Consider the following 8,965-nt stretch of genomic DNA (forward strand, 5'->3'; position numbering starts at 1 on the left):
TTATTGACATCAACAATGGCGACCTACTAGTTCATTTTTTGATTGAAAATTTTACAAATTTTATTCAAACAAAAACATTAAGAGGGGTTTTAATATAAAATTTCTATAACTTGTACTAACATTTATCTTTTGAGAACTACAAGTCTTTCTATCCATGGATCGCTTTAACAGAATGTTAATGTTAATTGCCATCTTGTTGATTTATTGTTATAATCAACAAATACAGTACTTATGTACTGTATGTTGAATGTATATATCCATCTTGTGTCTTATCTTTCCATTCCAACAATAATTTACAGAAAAATATGGCATAATTTATAGATGGTTTGAATTGCGATTAATTACGATGAATTAATTTTTAAGCTGTGATTAACTCGATTAAAATTTTTAATCATTTGACAGCCCTACTTTAATTATTAGAAAAAAAAACAAGTTTCTTTATACTCTATTGCACTGTTACCGGCATCCCCAAGGGGCCGCTGTCCTGTTTCAATATGACAGGCATTGCCAATTTAGCGCAGAAGAAGTGGGCAAGCACAAGAGGAGAGAGAGACAGGTGTAGAGAGAGAGTTGCGCTGGAGCACTGTGTTGCGTGGCTGGGTGTCCCCCACTGGTTTTTGTTTGTGTTGATAAAGTCTCCGATAAAATACCATCCGACACGACTGTGTTTTTACCAGTGTTGGGAATAACGCCGTTATGAATAACGCTGTTACATAACGGCGTTATTTTTTCTTTTTTTTTTTTTTTTTTTTTAAACCTGTCCTGTTCAGCTGTTTGACACAGAGAATGGAAGTCTAAGTGCCCGGATTCTGAACAGTTTTAATGTTTCACATGGAGAGTCTGACATACTCCCATTGTGATCATTCAAAATACCTTTTTATTATGACAAAGCAGCGAACAGGAAGGGATTATGGGGGGACAGAAGAAAAGAAATACAAGAGAAGAAAGAAAAGAAACACATACACAAACAACAAGAAATACATTGAACATCTAAACTAGTTACTAATATGCTGGTGCTATCGTCAGTGAGATGTATTTCCGGTTTACACCATGTGGGGGCCAATTGGCCAGTGAAAGAGGAGAATGGGGGTGGGGGTGTCTATAAGACTATAAGCTAAGTGATTGAAAGGGGTAGAGTGTACACAAATCAGTTCTGTGATCTAGAACCCAGTAATCGTGTGAATCTCTTATGAGTGTAAGCCCGTTGGCGACCAACCCTACGCCGCCGCATCGCCAATCCCGGCACCGGAACCCCCAACCCGAGCATGCCCTACCACATCCAGCAGCACGCAAGCCCCACCGGGCGCGCGACAGCCACACAGACGGGCGGAGAAACCGCGCGGGCGCCAACCCAGGGCCACGGCCCCCACCCAGCCAGCCCGGGGAGGGAGGGCGGGCAGGGGGGTGGGGGGGCCATGCGCAGCCCATCCCTCCTCCCGCCGCCCAGCAAAGGAGCCACCGTCCCCCCCCCCGGGACCCAGGGTGGTCCCCCGGGCCACCCGCGTGCCCATCAACCGGCCTTCAATGATGGCAGGAGGGGACGCATCACCAACCCCACGCCTACACCCACCCCCGCCCGCCCACCCGGGCCACGAGCCACAGCCCCCCAACCGGCACGGCACGCCACGGGACCCCCAGCGGCCCACCAAGCCCCAGGCAAGGCAGGGTCCCCCGCCGGTGCAGGCGACACCCTGCTGATACACCGGCACCCAGCCAGCGACCCGCGATGGAGCGCAGGGCGGATGCCCAGCCAGAGAAGAGAGGGGAAGGCGGAGGCAGGAGAACGCCCAGGAACTGCCACGGGGCGATGCAAGATCGGAGACCCGACCCCCCAACCCACTCCCGTGGCCGGCAGCCGGCGTTATTTTTTCAGTAACGGGTTAATCTAGCTAATTATTTTTTCCGCCGTTACCGTACGGCTCTCGGCAGGCCGTGTCTCTAACTCACTCCCGCATAATGTGAGTCAAACAATATTGTGCACTTTAAGGTGCCTCGGATAATTCTTCATCAAAATATTACAGCACGTACTTCTTATGACTCCAGGCTGTTTGTCCCTGCTCATTCAATTAGACAAAGCTTTCCAAAGCTTGCTAACGTTTCTGTTTTTGCTACACCTGAATGCTAGCCTCGTTCCCATCCCCCACTGTCAGCCAGCAAGAATGCTGCTTCCATCTTGAGGACGGCAGACGCTTTGTGGGTGACGGGAGGAGTAGGGGGACAAGGCTACCTGAATGCACCACCTGGATGGATGCGATGGAAGTAATTGTGATTGGCTGAGGGTTAGAGTCATGTGTCATAGTAAGCCAATCAGAGCCGGTGTTTTCACACACAAACCGGAACAGCGCGTGCGGCAAACACACACATGCAAAACAGATGCAGAGGGATATGATGGCAGAGAATTCGGAGGAAAATGTGTCCTTTACGAGGTGGAGATATAAACACTATTCCAAGTCAAAATACTTGAAGTACAGTAGTCTATGTCTACTTGACCAGTTGTCTCAGGTTGTGAGAGTTAGATTTAATTTATTAAACTCACTTTATATTGTTTACTGCTGATAGTTATTTTATTATATTGTTTACTGTTTATTTTTGTTGCACTTCAAGTGTAGGATAAATCTTTTGCCGGTGAGGTTCAATAAATATTACAAATTTCTTTAACACAACTACCTGTCTTTTCTTTTCTATTCAACTGACTCGAATACTGCTCACAAAATTTCAAATTCTTTGACATATAACAACTTCTTTTTAAAGTAACGGAAATAATTACTTTCCCTGGTAACTAGTTACTTTTACTATAGAGTAATTCAGTTACTAACTCAGTTACTTTTTGAAAGAAGTAGTGAGTAACTATAACTAATTACTTTTTTAAAGTAACGTGCCTAACACTGGTTTTTACACACTATGCCACCTCCCCGAAGGAAGAACCGGACATAGGAGTGACGACGAACGAGCCACGGAAATCGCCAGTTGACTCCCGACAACGGTTCGGAGTTGAGCGCACCACATTACCAAATAGTGGAGATTAGTAACAGCGCAATGCACGAAACGACGACTGTCACCGGCGACTAGAAATCCAGTTTGCAGTAATTTTAGTGGGAAAGTGGCAAACATACATGTCGTTCCGTCTATCTATTTAACTCTTATCAATCGCATAGGCAACGCAGATGAGGCAGAGACACTGTTCAAGTGGGGTTGCCGTATTTCGCTGTTGAAAATAGCGGCCGATGTTTGCATGTGCGTGAGATCGGGAAATAAAGTTACGCCGTTTTCAGTTTCATTTTCCGCGTTGTCACTTGTCAGCTAATTTTAGAAACCCTTTTGAGAAGATGGCAAAAAGAAAAAAAGACAAGGAGTACCGTACTTATCAGCAGGACATGAGGACATAAATGCGGCACCGTTTTTTTCTCTCACTTTGGATGAGTCAACAGACATAAGCTAGTTCTCCCACTTTCGCGTGATTGCCAGGATTTGATTGAAAGGGACAACAAGAGGGGAGGATTTATTCAAGTCCTTCACTGAGTTCGTTAAAGAAAAAAAATCTACCGATGGATAAACTTGTTTCGTGAACATGAAAAGAGACGCATCCTAAGTTTCTCAACGCCTGCATGAAGCTTAACCCCACTACGTATCAACCAGACTACAAGCCATCAGCAAAACCATACAGCACCAGAAGTCGCATTAATGGTAAGAAATACACATCATTAAATAGCAACAGCATAACAATGTTATTAAAAAGAATTCAGAGACTTTTTGTACTGTAAAAGTGTTGAAATTACATAAAGTCCACACATTACTTGTATTTTTTATTTTTTTTAACATATTGTATGGCTCCCACGGAATTACATTTAAAAATAAGTGGTGTTCATCATGGCTCTCTCAGCCAAAAAGGTTCCTGACCCCTGGCTTAGACAGCTTCATTCCTCATAAACATAAGCAGTGAGATTTGATATGCAATCTGGGCAAGGCCATTGGCAATGGTTTGGGTGGGGAAAAGCACACTGGGAATTCGTCACAAGATCATCTCTGTACAGACAATGTCATCGAAAATTATGCATTGACAAACTAAATTAAAAGTTCAATGTTAACGCTCATTCATGCTCTTCAACAAGCATGCTTGAGAGTGGTTGGGAATGAACAATTAAACATGCTCTACTGTCATCTAGTGGTCATAATTAGAAAATACTAAAACTTCCAGGACTTGAAGTTTTTCACTTTACATTTTCACTATAGAATGTTATACTGTATTCTAATTTATACCTTTCAACTGCATCCTATTTGATCAATTGAAAATTGTGAAATAATAATAATAAAAAGATTGGTGGATGTCCTTTCCAGGACTACATGTCCACTACCTTGACCAGATGCATACAAACATACTTATAGTGTATACAGTGGGGCAAATAAGTATTTAGTCAACCACTAATGGTGCAAGTTCTCCCACTTGAAAATATTAATGAGGCCTGTAATTGTCAACATGGGTAAACCTCAACAATGAGAGACAGAATGTGGCAAAAAAAAAACCTTTGTTGGCAATAACTGAGGCCAAACGTTTTCTGTAACTCTTCACAAGCTTTTCACACACTGTTGCTGGTATTTTGGTCCATTCCTCCATGCAGATCTCCTCTAGAGCAGTGATGTTTTGGGGCTGCCGTTGGGCAACACGGGCTTTCAACTCCCTCCATAGATTTTCTATGGGGTTGAGATCTGGAGACTGGCTAGTCCACTCTAGGACCTTGAAATGCTTCTTACGAAGCCACTCATTTGTTGCCCTGGCTGTGTGTTTGGTATCATTGTCATGCTGAAAGACCCAGCCACGTCTCATCTTCAATGCCCTTGCTGATGGAAGGAGATTTTCACTCAAAATCTCTCGATACATGGCCCCATTCATTCTTTCCTTTACACAGATCAGTCGTCCTAGTCCCTTTGCAGAAAAACAGCCCCAAAGCATGATGTTTCCAACCCCATGCTTCACAGTAGGTATGGTGTTCTTCGGATGCAATTCAGTATTCTTTTTCCTCCAAACGCGAGAACCTGTGTTTATACCAAAAAGTTCTATTTTGGTTTCATCTGACCATGATGCATTCTCCCAGTCCTCTTCTGGATAATCCAAATGCTCTCTAGCGAACCGCAGACGGGCCTGGACGTGTACTGGCTTCAGCAGCTTCCTTGCGGCGCATTGTGTTTCTGATGGTAGCCTTTGTTACTATGGTCCCAGCTCTCTCTAGGTCATTCACTAGGTCCCTCCGTGTGGTTCTGGGATTTTTGCTCACCGTTCTTATTATCATTTTGACGCCACGGTGTGAGATCTTGCATGGAGCCCCAGCTCGAGGGAGATTATCAGTGGTCTTTTATATCTTTCATTTTATAATAATTGCTCCCCTAGTTGATTTCTTTACACCAAGCGTTTTACCTATTGCAGATTCAGTCTTCCCAGCCTGGTGCAGGTGTACAATTTTGTCTCTGGTGTCCTTCGACAGATCTTTGGTCTTGGCCATAGTGGAGTTTGGAGTGTGACTGACTGAGTTTGTGGACAGGTGAGTTAAAACAGGTGCCATTAATACAGGTAACGAGTGGAGCCTCGTTAGACCTCGTTAGAAGTTAGACCTCTTTGATAGCCAGAAATCTTGCTTGTTTGTGGGTGACCAAATACTTATTTTCCACTGTAATTTGGAAATAAATTCTTTAAAAATGAAACAATGTTATTTTCTGTTTTTTCCCACATTCTGTCTCTCATGGTTGAGGTTTACCCATGTTGACAATTACAGGCCTCTCTAATCTTTTCAAGTAGGATAACTTGCACTTGGTGGTTGACTAAATACTTATTTGCCTCACTGTATTTATATGTATGTAATCTGAACTAATTTGAACAATTAAACAGCTTTTTACTCTTTTCATCTTTGCTATAGTTGTTTTTAAGCACTCCATCAACCAACTATAACTGAAAATCTGACTACTTGCCTACCTTGCACACATCAGTCATAAAACTACTCAGAATAAACAATGTGATTGGCTAGATAGTTTCACTTGGGAACAGATACCGAGCACTCTGTGTATTTCCTGTGTGCATAACATGGGACTCATATAAACGAGAATATTGTGAAACCCCCTAAAAGTTCTGCATAGCAGATCGAAAATAGGTTGTTGTTATTTTTTTTTTGGTTATTTTTTTTTTTTTTTTTTTAATGCTTGTTGTAAACTTTGGGAGTAGTATCACATTTTTAAAGTGTTTCAATAGAAACACTGCACTGTGCATTTTAGCATCGGCGCTCTTCTGTGAAATCAGAGCCATTCCAGCAATTAAGTGCCAACAATCGCTGATGTGTTTCTCCCTTCAGTAGGAACACACCAACCTGAGTCTTCATCACATGACAAAACAGAGCATGCTCTGTAATAAAATCATGCTAAGGAAGGATGAGTGATACCATGAGCACTTCTATGCTTCTGCTACTTCTTTTTAGTAAACAGTTGACCGTAAATGTCAGTGGTAACTACGTGTGTGGTTGACACTGAGTTAGGCCAAGTCCCAGACTCCTTCAAGGTACAATCATAGGTGGAGTTTGACTTTTGGGGCAGGGGGGGCACAACACGTTGATGACCCCGAAACGTAGTGTCAGCAATAAAATTTACTTAGAAGAATATTTATAATAATAAGCTGACAATGAGCGTTTTTTGTTTCCCATCATTCTTGAGGGGAATTCTAAATCAGGCTGCTTAGGCAATACTTTTCGCCAAGATCGTCATCTATTGAATATGGTACGCCCGCCGGTGTCGTGCCAATGTAGTTACCCCAGTCAAAAATTGTATCTCCTGGTCGGAGCCATATGGAGGTAGATTTGTGTCTTTATTATTCAATCAAAAAAAGTTGCTTCAATCAAAATATATATTTCTAACACAAAAAAAAAGTCGCTTCAATCAAAAACAAAATGTTTGAATGAAAAATAAATTTAAAACTAAAAAAAAAAATGCATGTGAAAGTTTTTTTTTTTTTTTTTTTTTTTTTTAATTGAAGCAACTTTTTTGATTGAAGTAAAGTTGATTTTTGTTTGGGCCCCAATTTGGCTAGGACATATTTGTCTTTATTATTCAATCAAAAAATAAGTTGCTTTAAAAATATATATATTTTCAAAAAGAAAAATCACTTCAATCAAAAAAAAAATTTCAATCATGGAAAAAGTTTTGGAATGCAGAAAAATATTTGAGATTGAAAAATTTGCATTTGAACACTTAATTATTCGTTGATAAAGTTTTCTTTGATTGAAGCTATTTTGGGCCAAATTATGAGTAGGACATTTGTGCCTAAATCATTTAATACCCCCCAAAAAGTTGCTTCAATCAAAAAAAATATTTTGAATCAAAGGAAAAAATCATTTGAAAAATAAAATTGCCCTTCCTTTTTTTTTTTTTTTTTTTTTTGAAAATTATATGCAAAGCAAATGACCGTCTAAGTTGCTAGTCACATGATCTGTTCGAAAAAATAATTATAAAAAATAATAATAATAATAAAAATTCTGTTCATTTCATTCATTTTTGTTGCAGTTTTATTGCTTTACAACTTGTATATATATATATATATATATATATATATATATATATATATATATATATATATATATATATATATATATATAGGAAAGTCAATTACATGCAATCACACTTTTCAGCCACCAGGGAGGCCCCCCCCCTCCCGGCCACCCCTTAAAATCCGCTTATGGGTACGATGCGGATTTTTTTGTATTAATTTAAAATACTTTTCTACTCCATGCATGCTCCTGCAATGTCCTGGTGAGTACACAGAGCCCTGACATTTGAACAGAGACTGCCCCATAAAGCTCTTTTTCTTCCTTTCAATAGAGAGGGTTCAGCTTGACCACTCTAGGGGAATAAGCACCTGTCCACATCCAAACACGTCCCAGCAGCAGCAAAGCTGTTTCACCGAGCCTCCGCTTAATCTCCACTTGGCAAAAACACTTCCCTAACCCACTTAAGACTTGCTACTAACATTAAACAAACACATTCCCTGTTTTTACATTTCCGGTGCTAATTTGATGGGCCAAACACTCGTTGCTTTATGTTTGTGCTCGTACAAGCATGCGCGGCATGCACGAGCTTAACACGGGGCAGTTATGCTTTAGGTTAACACTCGTTGCTTTATGTTTGTGCTCGTACAAGCATGCGCGGCATGCACGAGCTTAACACAGGGCAGTTATGCTTTAGGTTACCAATTTAACCAGTAACCCAGTTTACGCACATACACAAAACTGATTGAACGAGCACAAACACATGCAACACTGCCAATTATTATTTCAAAACTGCTGCTCCAACATGGAAATGAAAATAACATTTATAGTTGAACTGATCAAAATCCAGTTACATGGACTCCAATCGATACATTTTTATCAAATAAGAAACACATTATTTCCATTTATGGACCTTGTGATTACTCTTCACATTTTCATCTCTTATTTACAGCAAACGTCTAATTTATTTGAAAGAATTAGAGTATAAATCTCCGTTCCATAATCCTCAACGTTGAACTAGACTTTCACCAGCACACTCATTTTTTGGAAATCAAGTCACTCTGCCTGGAGACCAAAGAAAAGCAGTGAACAGGAAGTATGGAGTTAACAAAAAATGGTTTCCTGTCTTTCCTCTGGATTCCTTCCTGCCCACCCGTCAATATATACAGTAAACGTCTTCTATTCTCTCATGACAATGTCTGTTTTGATTGCTGGTTTTCGCAGCATGTTTTAGTGGCTGTGGATCACCAGACTTGAGGTGAAAAATGTGTTAGATGGTAGATCGGCTCTCAGCTGTGCTGTTAACACACTTCATTTCTGCTTTTCAAGTCAAAGTTACCTCTGTTCTCTCCTCGTGCAATATTTCTGCCGAGAGGAGCATTCACTCATCTGAGTGTGTACATGACGATGTATTGATACAGGAATAATTAGGGCCCGAGCACTAAGCG

This window comes from Corythoichthys intestinalis, chromosome 6 (assembly GCF_030265065.1).
Source record: "Corythoichthys intestinalis isolate RoL2023-P3 chromosome 6, ASM3026506v1, whole genome shotgun sequence".
Classification (NCBI taxonomy): domain Eukaryota; kingdom Metazoa; phylum Chordata; class Actinopteri; order Syngnathiformes; family Syngnathidae; genus Corythoichthys; species Corythoichthys intestinalis.